This window comes from Somniosus microcephalus, chromosome 1, assembly GCF_052327205.1.
Source record: "Somniosus microcephalus isolate GS21.2 chromosome 1, FLI_Smic_1.0, whole genome shotgun sequence".
Taxonomy (NCBI): Eukaryota; Metazoa; Chordata; class Chondrichthyes; order Squaliformes; family Somniosidae; genus Somniosus; species Somniosus microcephalus.
Genome location: NC_140987.1, coordinates 42,523,196 through 42,537,767, shown reverse-complemented (window position 1 = coordinate 42,537,767; position 14,572 = coordinate 42,523,196).

Sequence of the window (14,572 nt, the reverse complement as noted above, 5' to 3'; positions counted from 1 at the left end):
GACAGAGAGCAAAGAGCATAAGAAGTCAGTGGAGAAGGCAGTGTGGCTGATGTGTTACAAGAAGCAGGTCCAGATCTTGGACCGGATCGTTGCAGCACAGGCAGCCAAGATCACAACCCAGGCAGCAGAGATAGAGGAAAAGCCCATGGGTGGGGAAAAACTCATCACAGCGCGTCACGCGCTGAATCAGGAACGCCAAGTGGTAGCTAGTCAACATCAGGATAGGATAGAGTACCTGGAGTGCCAGGTTACTGAAGCAAAGGTCAATGAAACGAGGATACGGGAGAAAAGCGCCCGTCTCACACAACAGCTAAGAGCGCAGGAGGAGAGAGTAATGGAGGTTAAGGCAGCTTACAAGCTGGCCCTCGAGCACGGGTTTGAGAGCACAGACCACGGCCCCTGCCAAAAGACCATAGAGGACCTAAGAACGGCCCTGGTTAAGGCAAGAGGCATGGTGTGTCTCGTCAGCCCGAAAGCCAGTCACATGGACTTTTTAAAGGAATCGAAACAGCCGATTCCAGCTGAGGTAATTGTGGTACCAGCCACCGAGCCCTCAGCACCGCCAAGCTATAGTGAGACTTGGTTGGAAAAGGAGGGGGTAGCGAAAGAGGAGGTAGCCGAGGTGGAGTGTGTGGAAGAACCACTGGTAGCGAAGCCGGGACCGGCACCGATGTGTCCCGCTCGGCACCAGAGGTTCGGTCCCAACGCTGCCGATGGCAGTATCGGACCCCACCAGAACCAGATCGTGCTGCCCTACGCTGGCCCGCAGTTAAGGTCCATGGTGAGCCACCTCACATGACTCACAGTAAAGGGAGATCCCTCGATTCATTTCAGAGAGGTAGAGGACACAGCAGCAATCAATGACTGTGATGATCAGGAACAGATGAAACTGTTGCTTTTCTCCCTGGATTGCACGATCCTTCAGTGCCTCTCAGAGGATGGTAAAAGGGGACGGAAAGGTTATGCGGATCTCAGGGAGGAAGTTTTAGAAGTAATGGGAGTGGACGACGGTAGTCTGTTCGACCGTGTAGAAGGGACCATGCAGTTATCTGGAGAACCCCCATGGGTTTTCGCAGAAAGGCTGTGGCCAGTATATCGACGCAGCTGTCCGGGTATGCCTGAACGGGCTCTAATGAGCAACGAACAGCGGGTTCATTGGCTCCGTTGCTTGGTCACCAACAGTTTGCCGGAGATACGGGCCCTAGCCAGGTCATGGTTTGATCCCCAAGGTCCCGGTGTCACGGAGGAGACGGTACTCCGTCAGCTTAATGTAGCGTATAAGAATTGTAGAGGTCAGGAAACACCTCCCCAGAAGGGAAAGGTGCATGAGGCAAAACCCGCAGCCCCAAGCAAGAAGGAGTGGCGTCAGGAGGGGAATCGCCCTGTACAAGCCAAGCTCAATTGCTACGGGTGTGGGAAGGATGGACATTGGCGCAAGGACTGTAGAAATCCGTGGAAGGATAATAAAGGGAGATTTCCCACAGCCCAAGCCCAAACCCAGACCGCCGCCCCAGCACCAGCCAAAACCCAAGCCGTAGCTCCTGCCCCAGCGCAAGGAGCTGGTGCAGTTATGAATCCTGCTGCGATTGAGTCAATCATAGAGACAATGTGGTCTCTGATGACCTCGCAGGGGAAAATAGCTGTCACCACCGGCCTTGTCGCTCCCGAAACTCCGATCGCCGTACCAAGTGACTAGAGTCGGCGCAGCCCGTCTACCTGTGTGCGCTGCGATATGATGTATGGAGACGACCCCTCGTGGAGATGGAGGTGGAGGAGGTGAAGGGAACCTGTCTGCTGGATACGGGAGCATCGTGCACCGTAATCCACGCAGATAACCCCACCGCCTCTCCTCTGTCCACCGGGGTCCCATATCTTCTGTCGGGCTTCACGGGCGAAGAACAGGCTGGTGCACATTCCCTTCCCCTCTCCATTCGTTTAGGACCACTCCGCACCACGTGGAACTGTACCCTAATGAAGTGGGAGGTGGGAGGTGGAACGGGAGTCCTGGGGTCTGATTTCTTGGTAGCCCACGGGATCCACGTGGACCTGAGAAATCATTGTCTCTGGGGAGAGGGTACGAGTGTGAAGGAGATAGAGAGTGTTAAGGAAACCCCTACGAAGGCGCGGGTTGGCCGGTGAGAAGTAAAATTCTTGGGTCTAACCCTATGCGCTGGCGAGAGAGCCGTAGACCAGGAGGATAGGCCGGAAGCGGTGGAAAATCCACCGGTCTATGCCACTCGCACAGTGGAGGTGTCCCGACGCAACAAGTGGTTTTGCATGAAGCGGTGCAAACTGTTTAAACTGGGTGCAAGAACATCAGCAACCGAAGCCAGGTCTGAGGATAAAGATCCTCAGCCTGAGGCGCGCGATGAGTCACAGACCACACAAGCTGGCGTTATGGCCTGCTTGGAAGGAGACGAGGTCCCGCCCACCTGGGGGGAGCTTTCTCCGATGGCCTGGGACTCGGACGAGGAGGGGCCAGAATAACACGGTCCCGCCCTCGACACGATTCTGGAAGAGGTGGAGTCGGAGGACGGCGATCCCGCCCTCGACTCGAGCGTGGGGGAGGTAGAAATTGGGGGCAGAGATTCTCCACGTGTAGGGACAGGTGAGGAGGAGCCGTCTGCCACAGGCCCAATTCCCGAAGGGGCGGAGCCTGAGGGGAGGGAGCCGAAGCCCACAGTCGTGGAAGAGCCACGGGCTGTGAGCGCTGAAGTCCCACCCGAAGGTCCACTCGCCAAGGGAGCCTGCCCGAATCCCAAAGGGGCGGAGCCTGAGGGAAGGGAGCCGAAGCCTACAGTCGTGGAAGAGCCACGGGCTGTGAGAGCTAAGGTCCCACCCGAAGGTCCACTCACTAACGGAGCCACGCCCAAAGTACCTTCTCGCAGGTCGACTCGAGCGCCTCAGCCTGTAAAACCTTGGCCCGAGTCCCCCGTTCTCAGTAAACGCCGACTTCAGAAATCCATGAAAAAACACAGTCCCCGTTTAGCAGCAAAAGGCTGCGGGGAACCAGAGCCACAGGTCACTGCAGCCCCGCCACAGGGAGCGGCAAGCTGCAGTCCAATCAGGGATTAGGCAAGCCGCCCGGGGACGGGCGGCGCAGTACATAAGTTTAGGTTTAAGTTTAAGGTGTGTAAATATTAAAATGATTAGAGTTTAAGTAGTTTTAAAATTTGCCCAGTATGTGTGTTGTTTTTTTGGATCGAGGTCGAAAGACCCGATCATGCCGTCACCTAAGCCAGAATCTCTCGGGAGCCTGGATATATTGTTTGATTTATTGCAGGAACCAGGAGAACGATGAGAGGGATCCTCGTCGCGTTCGTGATGGTCGGATGGAGCTGAGCCTATCGGGGCCGCACCAAGGACTCCACCGTCTACGGGTGCTCTGGAAATAGAGGCCCCATCGCGACTGACGGAACCGGCTCACGGGACGCTGAAGAGACTGCTGCCTACTTCCATGAAGGGAGATGGCCAGGCTGGCTGGGGTCGAACTCTACTGAATACTCCAGCCAGATGGGATTTGCATACATAGAAACGTCTCTGATGTGCCCCAGGGTGCGGATCATTGCGCCCAGAATCAGCGTCATCGTGGGCAAGAAGATTTGCCTTGTTTGCAACGAACATGTACCTTTGGACCGCTGGCGGTGGCTGCGCAAGTTGAGCAGCACCATGAAGAACTTGACGGTAGAATGGGAGAGATTGGGTAATAACACCCATCGGACAATAACGGGAACACACGGGGGGTTGAGTGTCTGTTGGGACAAATGGTGGGAACCAGATGAAGGGATCTACATCTGTATGTGGGGTTCAGAACGCGCTTGCCCCATAGGCATCTCCATCTTTTTCCAAAGACAGTGGCAGGATGCTGGGCAAGGAATGAGGTGGGACATCAGCTCACGGGCGTGCGGAGTCCCATACTCACAGATCCCAGTAAACGCCACGGAGCTCGTCACCCGACCCCGCAAGCCCCTGCCCACAGTTCCAGTAGCAAAAGCCCTCAAGGAAGGGTGCCCCACCACAACAAAGGGACCCGGGAACGGATTGGTATTGGTACCCACAGGTCAGGTACTGTACCAAGGGGTCCACTACGCGGTGGCTTCGGTGATTTTAAACCTCACCGAGGTACAGTTGCCAGCGTGGTGCCCCAGGGAAACGGAGCAATTATACCAGGTCCTGTTAACAAACATGTTTAAACAGTTTTACGAATTTGACTTTGCCGATGTCGACAGAGCCGAATTGTCCACCACACCACATGAGGTCTTGGACAGAGTGGGGAGACAAAGAAGGGGTGCAGTAAATTATATTTTCACAGCCTTTAACACAGGAACTTCCGTCATCAACACACTGGATGACGTAGAGCTGCAAACCCAGATCAATGGTTTAAAAACACAGCTAAGAAAGATACTGACGGATGAGAATAAGGTAGTGGCTTCTGAGTTACATGAGGACCAGGCCATGACACTACACTTAAAAGAGATTATAGCTGAGCTGGAGAAACACGCCAGAACGGTAAATGCTCTCATCAGGGAGGATCGGAATGCGTCCGATCAGGCTGCGCAGAACGAAGCTTGTGTGCTATACGGGGCGTGGTTACTGGGCGAGGGCCGCAGTAATCTGGAGGATTTAAAGCAAGGTTTAGTCCCCTCCTGGATCAGCAACAAGCACCTCGCAGCCCTCCATCCTTTTGAGAATACATTGAGTGTGTGCCAGCTCAGACTAGCTTCAGAGGCCTACCGAGTCCCAGTGGACTGTGGATGGTCTAATCACACCATTATGGGTATAGTGGTAAGAATGCCGGTGATGGGAAAGACAGCTAAACCCGCCCCGGTATACAGGGTGGAGAACATTGCAGCCATTCAGGGGGTTGCGCACATTCGCTACACGGGGGTTCCACTGTACATCATTCGATGGGAGCATGCAATGATGGGTACTGACCTCTCGGGGTGCCGGAGCCGGGGAGCACACATCATCCTGTGTCCCCAGCACTTGAATGCCCATTCAAAACCACAGTGCGGGTTCAGAACTGCTGGCGCGAAGCCTATAAATTGCACCATGGAGGCAATGGCACAAGGCCATGTGCCCCCGCAGGTGGCATATATAGGAGGTGGGACATACTGTGTCACCACAGCAGCGCCCCACTACCAGCATGGACAGCACGGTTGGTGTCCGGTTAGTGACAGCAGCTTCTGTTTCAAGCCCAGGGCAGAAGTTCAAGTGGCCCAAGAGCGAATTGTCCCCATTCCTGAACCTTCCACTGTTCACATCACTGTGAAAGAGCATTTCACCGATCTGCAGCGATTCATTGCACATTTTGGATATATCATTCCCCCTCTCCCTGAACACCTCACCAAGATATTAAAAGCCATTGTTGTTTCACAGAAACACTTCTACACACTGGAGCAGAAGACTCTAGAGATAGGGGCAGACATATTGGATATAGTGACCCCACCGTGGTGGGACCTGTTCACTAATATAGAAGTCCCTTCTTGGATTAGGATAGCCTCCCACATTCTTGTAGTGTGCCAGGTTGTCATTGTAGTTTATTTACTGTTTGTACACTGTAAAAGGGTCAAACATTCGCAAAAGTATGAGAATAGAGGGGAATAGAGGGAGCATTATGTGCGGGTATAAGAAGAGACACCAGTTTAGATTTTTGCTGCTTTGTATAAAGTTAAAGTTTTCCCTCCCTCCTCTGTATTACTTTTGATATGTATTCATGTGTATTTTTGAATTTTTCATGTATGTACTTTATTTTCTGATTGAAGTTTTATTAGATGTGATGTTATTATTAGAAAGTAATGTGTATGCAATAGGTGATGTAGGGGTATAAGGACCCCCTCCATGCCTGGAAGTAAGTTGTTAGATTTTTAACTCCAAGGTATTGCCATCTATAGATGCTTAATGTACACTAGATTTTTCTGAAATGGGAAATGCATGTGTCGTGGGGTCATAGATAGGTAAATACTGGGTATGGTTAGATTGTAGAAAGTCAGAAAATGTTGCTCACCCAGTATTATGATACTTCAAGCAAGTTACAGTATCATCAGGGGGGAGTGTAGGATTCGAAAAATTGGACTTTGTATTAATAAGGGTCAAATGGCAGAAGAGGCCATGATTTTAAAGACTGTTATAAAAGAAGCCCAGAAAAAGGGGCATACAAAATGGCCACCATACCATGTGACCAGCTTATTGGGACACTTTAAAATGGTTCCTGCGCAACCTCAGACAGCTTTGTGGATTCAACCTACAGCAAGATCGGGAAGCCGTTTCTGAGAGAACGAAACCAGACCCACACGTATACATATGGATTAGATGCAGATCTAGTCAAGATTGGCCTGGAGACAGGGCCATCAAAATGTTGACCCAGACAAAAGGGGACAATTTCATATTCATGAGAACAGCACCAAGGGCTAGATAACAAGATCAGCAGGACATTAAAAGCAATGAAGGTAATTCTAGACCAGAGTTGGGCTTTTTACCAGCCGTTTAAGACATTTCAAAACATAATGACTACCCCACTGTGCTCCCAGCCCGCCAAAAACAAAGACTAACCTGATTTTGGGCGGGAAGTGAAGCCTCTGAAGGAAGGGTATAACTGGAGTCACAGTTGGAGGGGGTTACGGGAGTTGAGCTGGAACACAGTTGCAAGCTTGGAGACCGTTGCAGCTTGTGTCGAGTTTGAATCCGGACAGCCAGAAGAAGAAGCAGGCAATCGCAGGAGGAAGAAGAAAGCCAACATCGAGAAGGCCATCTCGAAGCCGACGTTCCGCCCCGGGGAAGCATATCGGGAGATCACCGAACGTCCCCGGGCCGTTGCCGGAACGAGAGGCCATCGACCCAACTTGGGAGAAGAGACAAAAAAATAAAGGTCCCAAGAGAAGAAACCTTCCAGCCACCCCGGCTCGGGAGAAGAGAAAAGAAAACTGAAGAAGCGATGGGAGCCAGCCCAAGGCTCCTCTAACCAGGGTCGAGCCAACGATCCTCGACCCCGCTGATGTCCAGGCCCGCTGGTGTCCAGCCGCCCCCGACCCCCACCTCAGGAGAGAGGTGTGGCGCAGCTCGCAGGGGCTCCACGATCCACGTGGAGACGAAACGCCTGAAAGGACCAAATACAGACTCGATTTCAAAACCTTGCACTTCCTAGTGGGATTGGTGAGCATGTTTCTGGCACTTCACAATCAGATCTAGATAGGTTTAATAAGGGGGTGGATTTAAGGGTAAAATTAACATGAGTTGTTGTCCCTCGATGTTCCGTGTGTTTCCTTATTTCATGATGATCTTTGTAGAGTATAAGATGCCTGTATTTGCTTTAGTTAGTACTGTGTCGTTATGATTTGTTTGTGTGTTTTTCCCTCCCATGTACTCCCTTATCTGCTTGCATTTGATTTGATATTTTTCCTTATGCAATAAAATTTCATTTTGTTTCATCAAACTTGGCCTACAAGAGTTTTCTCTACATTGTAGTTCCTGCGCCTAAGTCCAGAGTATAGAATCTAAGGGGCGAGTGGGTCGAACCACTCAAGGTTTTACTGTGCAAGAGAGAGAGGCCTCTAGAGAGAGAAACCTCAGGGAAACCTCTCGAGGAAAACCCCTTACAGCACCTCGCAGCCCTCCACCCTTTTGAGAACGCATTACGTCCGTGCCAGCTAAAACTAGCTTCAGAGGCCTACCCAGTCCCAGTGGACTGTGGGCGGTCTAATCATACCATTATGGGTATAGTGGTAAGAATGCCGGTTATGGGAAAGACAGCTAAACCCGCCCCGGTATACAGGGTGGAGAACATTGGAGTCATTCAAGGGGGTGCACACATTCGCTATACAGCGGTCCCACCGTACGTCATTCGGTGGGAGCATGCAATGACGGGTACCGACCTCTCGGAGTGCCGGAGCTGGGGAGCACACATCATCCTGTGTCCCCAGCACTTGAATGCCTATTCGAAACCACAGTGCGGGTTCAGAACTGCTGGTGCGAAGCCTATAAATTGCACCATGGAGGCAATGGCACAAGGCCATGTGCCCCCGCAGGTGGCATATATAGGAGGTGGGACATACTGTGTCATCACTGCAGTGCCCCACTACCAACATGGACAGCATGGCTGGTGTCCAGTCAGTGACAGCAGTTTCTGCTTCAAACCCAAGGCAGAAGTTCAAGTGGCCCAAGAGTGAATTGTCCCTATTCCTGAACCGTCCACTGTGCACCTCACTGTCAAGGAAAATTTCACCGATCTCCAACGATTCGTTGCACATTTTGGCTATATCATTCCCCCTCTCCCTGAAAACCTCACCAAATACTGAAAGCCGTTGCCATTTCACAGAAACATTTTTACACGCTGGAGCAGAAGACTTTAGAAATAGGGGTAGCCATATTAGATATAATGACCCCACAGTGGTGGGACCTGTTCACTAATATAGAAGCCCCTTCTTGGATTAGGATAGCCTCCCACATGCTCGTAGTATGTCAGATTTTTATTGTGATTTATTTACTCTTTGTACATTGTAAGAGGGACAAACGTTTCCAGAAGTATGAGAACAGGGGAGAATGGAGGGAGCATTATGTGCGGGTAGACGAGGAGACACCCGTTTAAATTTTTGCTGCTATGTATAGAGTTAAAGTTTCCCTCCCTCCTCTATTTTTGATAGTATTCATGTGTGATTTTGTGTGTATTTTCTTTCTTTATTATTTTATTGAAGTTTATTAGGTGTGTTGTTGTTAATAAAAATAATATGTATGAGGCAGGTGGTGTAGGGGTATTAGGCCCCCCTCCATGCCTGGAAATATGTGTGTCAGATTTTAATTCCAATGTATTGCCATCATAGATGCTTAATGTACACTGTGGGTTTTTCTGAAATGGGAAATGCATGTGTCGTGGGGTCATAAATCGGTAAATACAGGGAATGCTTTGATTGTGGAGAGTCAGAAAATTTTGCTCATCCAGAATTATGATACTTCAAGCAAGTTATAGTATCATCAGGGAGGACTGTAGGAATTGCAAAATTGAACATTGTCCTATAAGGGTCTTGTGGTAAACCACTGTTATACTTGCCTGTGTGGGTGTTTGTATTCCACTGTGTACATGTCTGTACATGCCTCGGCTGACTCCTCCCACGAGTCCAGGTATAAAGGTGACTGCTCCACAGTCCCTCTGTATTCTGGACTGGTCGACCACTCGAGGCACACCTTCATTCTCTTGTTAATAAAAGCCTGTTAGTTACTCGCTTAACCTCAGTCTTTTGAGTAATTGATAGTGCATCAATTTTATTAACAAGATTTTTTTATAATGGAGAAGATCCTCACACCAGCATGCCTGGACTTAGACCATTGGGAGGCGGACGCATCCACCAAGTTTGCTCACTGGCTTAGGTGCTTTGAAAGATTCCTGATCGCCTCCGCTGCAACGGTCAAATCGGATTAGGACAAACTGGATGTCCTGACCTCCAAAGTGAACCACCGAGCGTACTCGGTCATCCAGGACGCGACCTCGTACACGGCTGCTCTCAAGCTCCTCAAGGACCAGTACACGCGCCCAGTGAAGGAGATGTACGCCAGGCACCTCCTGGGGAATCGTAAAGAACAACCTGGGGAATCGACTGAGGAATACCTTCAGGCACTGTCTGTGCTTGGCCGGGCCTGTGGTTGTAAGGATTTAAAGGCCGCCGTGTACACAGAGGAACTTATCCGGGACGCTTTTGTAGCGGGTCACAGGTCCAATTACACCCGACAGCGACTGTTGGAGCAGAGTGACCTCGACCTCAACAAAGCCTCTGAACTCGCACTATCATTGGACGCAGCCTACCGGGGCATGGATGCCTACTCCTCTGCACCGTGGACGCCATGGGGAATGACAGCCTGGGACACGGTAGGACCGTCTCATAGCGCTGTGCCACCCCAGCCACATCCCAGCAACGGCCCAACTACCGCAGCAGTGTCCCAAGGCCAGAAATGCTACTTCTGTGGCCAGGCCAAACACCCCAGAGCGCGCTGCCCGGCGAAAACGGCGATCTGCTCGGGCTGCGGGAAGAAGGGTCACTACGCCAGCATCTGCAGGGCCAAAGCCACCCCGAACCCCAGCAGCGCCGCGTGTGGGCCGTGCGGGCCGCCATCTTGGGCCTCCCCAGCCATGTGCGAACCACCGGAACAGCAGCCATTTTGGACGCCTCCAGCCACATGGGGATCATGGACGCCGCCATCTTGGACACCAGCCGGGACGCAGCAGGCCCCCAACACCGCCTCATCTGATACCCGCAACGACACACCGACCCCTACGCTGGCCTCCATTACGCTGGACCAAGCGAGACCGCACCAACTGGCCCGGTCCACAATGGACATTAAGGTAAATGGTCACGAAACAACCTGCCTTTTTGACTCTGGGAGCACGGAGAGCTTCATCCACCCCGACACGGTGCGGCGTTGCTCTCTCCCAGTTCTGCCTGCGCACCAGCGGATTTCTATGGCCTCCGAGTCCCAGTCGGCGGACATTGGCGGCTACTGCGTGGTGACACTCTTAGTAGACGGGACTGTGTACGATAATTTTAAACTTCTGGTCCTGCCCCACCTCTGCGCTGCCGTTCTACTGGGGTTAGATTTTCAGTGCCACCTTAAAAGTGTTACGATGGCGTACGGTGGACCCCTCCCCCCACTCACAGTCCGCAGCCAGCAGCTTCCAAATTGCCCGCCGCGCACCAGGTGCAACCTTTCCACACTCAGAGTCACCCCCCCCCCCACTGTTTGCTAACCTCACCCCGACTGTAAGCCCATCGCCACAAAGAGCAGGCGATACAGTGCCGGGGACAGGGTTTTCATTAAAACCGAAGTGGAGCGGCTCCTGAAGGAGGGGATTATTGAGGGCAGCACCAGCCCCTGGCGAGCCCAGGTTGTGGTCGTTAAGACCGGCGAGAAGCAGCGCCTGGTCATCGACTACAGCCAGACAATAAATCACTACACCCTGCTGGACGCTTACCCACTCCCCCGCATAGCTGATATGGTCAACCAGATCGCGCAGTACCGCGTCTTCTCGACCATTGACCTGAAATCAGTGTACCACCTGCTCCCTATCTGCCCTGAGGACCGCCAGTATACTGCCTTTGAGGCAAACAGCTGCCTCTATCACTTCCTTAGGGTTCCCTTTGGCGTCACCAACGGGGTCTCCGTCTTCCAAAGGGAGATGGACCAGATGGTCGATCAAAATGCGTTGCAGGCCACTTTCCCATATCTGGACAATGTGACCACCTGCGGCCATGACTTGCAGGACCATGATGCAAACCTCGAAAAATTCCTCTGCACCGCCCAACTCCTGAACCTGACGTATAACAAGGAGAAGTGCATATTCCGCACAACCCGCCTCGCCATCCTTGGCTGTGTTGTGGAACACGGAGTCATCGGTCCCGACCCCGACCGGATGCGTCCCCTTATGGAACTCCCACTGCCCCACTGCCTCAAGGCCCTGAAGAGGTGCCTAGGGTTTTTCTCCTATTACGCCCAGTGGGTCCCCTACTATGCGGACAAGGCCCGTCCACTGATCAAGTCCACCTCTTTTCCCTTGGCGGCAGAGGCCCGCTTAACCTTCCACCGTATCAAGGAAGACATTGCCAAAGCCACCATGCACGCAGTGGACAAATCCATCCCCTTCCAGGTGGAAAGCGACACGTCCGACTTTGCCCTGGCCGCTACCCTTAATCAGGCGGGGAGACCCGTGGCCTTCTTTTCACGAACCCTCCGGGGCCCGGAGACCGGACACTCCGCTGTTGAGAAAGAGGCCCAGGCTATTGTGGAGGCTGTGCGTCATTGGAGGCACTACCTGGCCGGAAAACGATTTACCCTGCTCACTGACCAGCGTTCAGTTGCTTTTATGTTTAACAACAAGCAGAGGGGCAAAATCAAAAATGACAAGATCTTGAGGTGGAGAATCGAACTTTCCACCTACAATTACGAGATCTTGTACCGGCCCGGGAAGCTCAATGAACCCCCGGATGCTCTATCGCGTGGCACCTGCGCCAGCGCGCAGATCGATAGACTGCGGGCCCTCCACAATGACCTCTGCCACCCGGGGGTCACCAGGTTCTTCCACTTCATCAAGGCCCGCAACCTGCCTTACTCCATTGAGGAGGTCAGGACCATGACCAGGAACTGCCAAGTCTGCGCTGAGTGCAAACCGCACTTTTATAGACCAGACAGGGCTCACCTGATAAAAGCCACTCGCCCCTTCGAGCGCCTGAGCGTTGATTTTAAAGGGCCTCGCCCCTCCTCCGACCGCAATGTGTACTTCCTCAACATTATTGATGAGTACTCCCGTTTCCCGTTCGCCATCCCCTGCCTGGACATGACCAGTGCCACGGTCATTAAATGTCTGAACGACCTCTTCACCCTGTTCGGTTTCCCCAGCTATATCCATAACGACCGGGGCTCATCGTTTATGAGCGACGAACTCCGCCAGTACCTGCTCGCTAGGGGTATTGCCACAAGCAGGACCACCAGTTACAACCCCCGGGGGAATGGACAGGTGGAAAGAGAGAATGCGACAGTTTGGAAGGCCGCCCTGCTAGCCTTAAAGTTTAGGGGCCTTCCGACTTCCCGCTGGCAGGATGTGCTCCCCGATGCGCTCCACTCTATTCGGTCACTGCTCTGCACTGCCACTAACGCCACCCCTCATGAGAAAATATTTGTCTTCCCAAGGAAGTCCACATCGGGGACATCGCTACCGCCATGGCTGACGTCCCCAGGGCCGGTCCTACTGAGAAGACACGTGAGGACCCATAAAATGGACCCCCTGGTCGAGAGGGTCGACCTCCTCCACGCCAAACCCCAGTATGCTTACATTGCGTACCCGGACGGGTGGGAGGACACAGTCTCCATACGAGACCTCGCACCCTCGGGGGCCCCAGTAACCCACTACCCACTACCAACCGCCCCCCCACGATCCAATATCCAACCCCAGCAGACGGCACGCCTGGGCCCGGCGACCCGCTCGACACCCACGAGGACTACACACCAGTGCCCCAGCCTACGCGGGACTCGACGCCGGAAGCTTCACTACCCCTGCCGTCGCCACATCGATCACAGCGGCAGACAAGACCTCCGGAGAGACTCCAATACACAAACTTTTAATACACTTCACCCCGCCGGACTCATTTTTAAACAAGGGGTGAATGTGGTAAACCACTGTTATACCTGCCTGTGTGTGTGTTTGTATTCCACTGTGGACATGTCTGTACATGCCTCGGCTGACTCCACCCACGAGTCCAGGTATAAAGGTGACTGCTCCACAGTCCCTCTGTATTCTGGACTGGTCGACCACTCGAGGCACACCTTCATTCTCTTGTTAATAAAAGCCTGTTAGTTACTCGCTTAACCTCAGTCTTTTGGGTAATTGATAGCGCATCAGGTCTATTGGCAGAAAAGGCCTTAACTTTTAAAGACTGTTTTAAAAGAAGCCCAGAAAAAGGGACACACAAAAATGGTCGCCAGACCCCGTGACCAGCTTTTGGGACACTTGAAAATGGTTCCTGCAGTCCTCAGACAGCTTTTGTGGATTCAGCCCACACTAGGTTCTGGAAGGCAGTTTCAGGGAAAACAAAACCAGACAGAGCCCCATACATATAGATTGGATGCAGATCCGATCAGATCGGCCTGTGCAAGAGAGCAAGGCCTCTAGACAGAGAGAGAGAGAGACCTCGGCGATCGAAAACCCCCTACTGAAAATAATACATTGCAATCCTGCTGCCAGTGTCCTGCCGCGGTCGCCATTTTCTGTAAGGGGTTTTCGATCGCCGAGGTCTCTCTCTCTTTCTCTGGAGGCCTCGCTCTCTTGCACAGTAATACACCGAGTGGTTCGACCCACTCACCCCTTAGGTTCTATACACTGGACTTTGAGGCAGGAACTACAATGCAGAGAATACTCTATAGACCAAGTATAATGAAATGAAATGAAATTTTATTGCATGGAGGAAAAATTAAATATAAGCCAAATAAGGTACATGGGAGGGAACAACAAATCATAATACAGTACTAACCAACATATCTACAGGCATATTATGTTTTACAAGGTTCATCCTGAAATAAGGAAACACACGGAACATCGAGGGACAACAACGCATTGTTAAATTACACCCAAAATGCCCACCCCCTAAGCCGAGCTAGATTAGATTATGAGGGGCCAGAAACATGCTCACCAATCCCAGTTAGAAACATAGAGGTTTTAAAGTCTGCGTTTTGATCCTCTCAGGCGTCCTGTCTCCACGTGGTCAGTGGGTTGTAGGCACAGCGGGCTGTCCAGGCTGATGGCGCCTCTCTCTTCAGCAAGACGCGCTGACCATTATTTTACCCGCAACTCGTTTTTCTCCGTACTCCTACACACGCCGCTGTAGGGCGTTTCGTCTTCTCTTCTTCTCGTCAACGGCCCAGGGTTTTTGTCGATGATCTCCCGATGACTACCCCGAGTCTCGTCTTCTTCTTCTTCGAACCACCTTCTCCAATGTCAAGCCTTCCCAAGGCTAAGAAGCGTACCGAAAGCTGCAAACGCTGCCAAAGCGCTCCACCAAGCTCCAAAAGCTGCAAAAAGCTACCGATGGCTACCCCG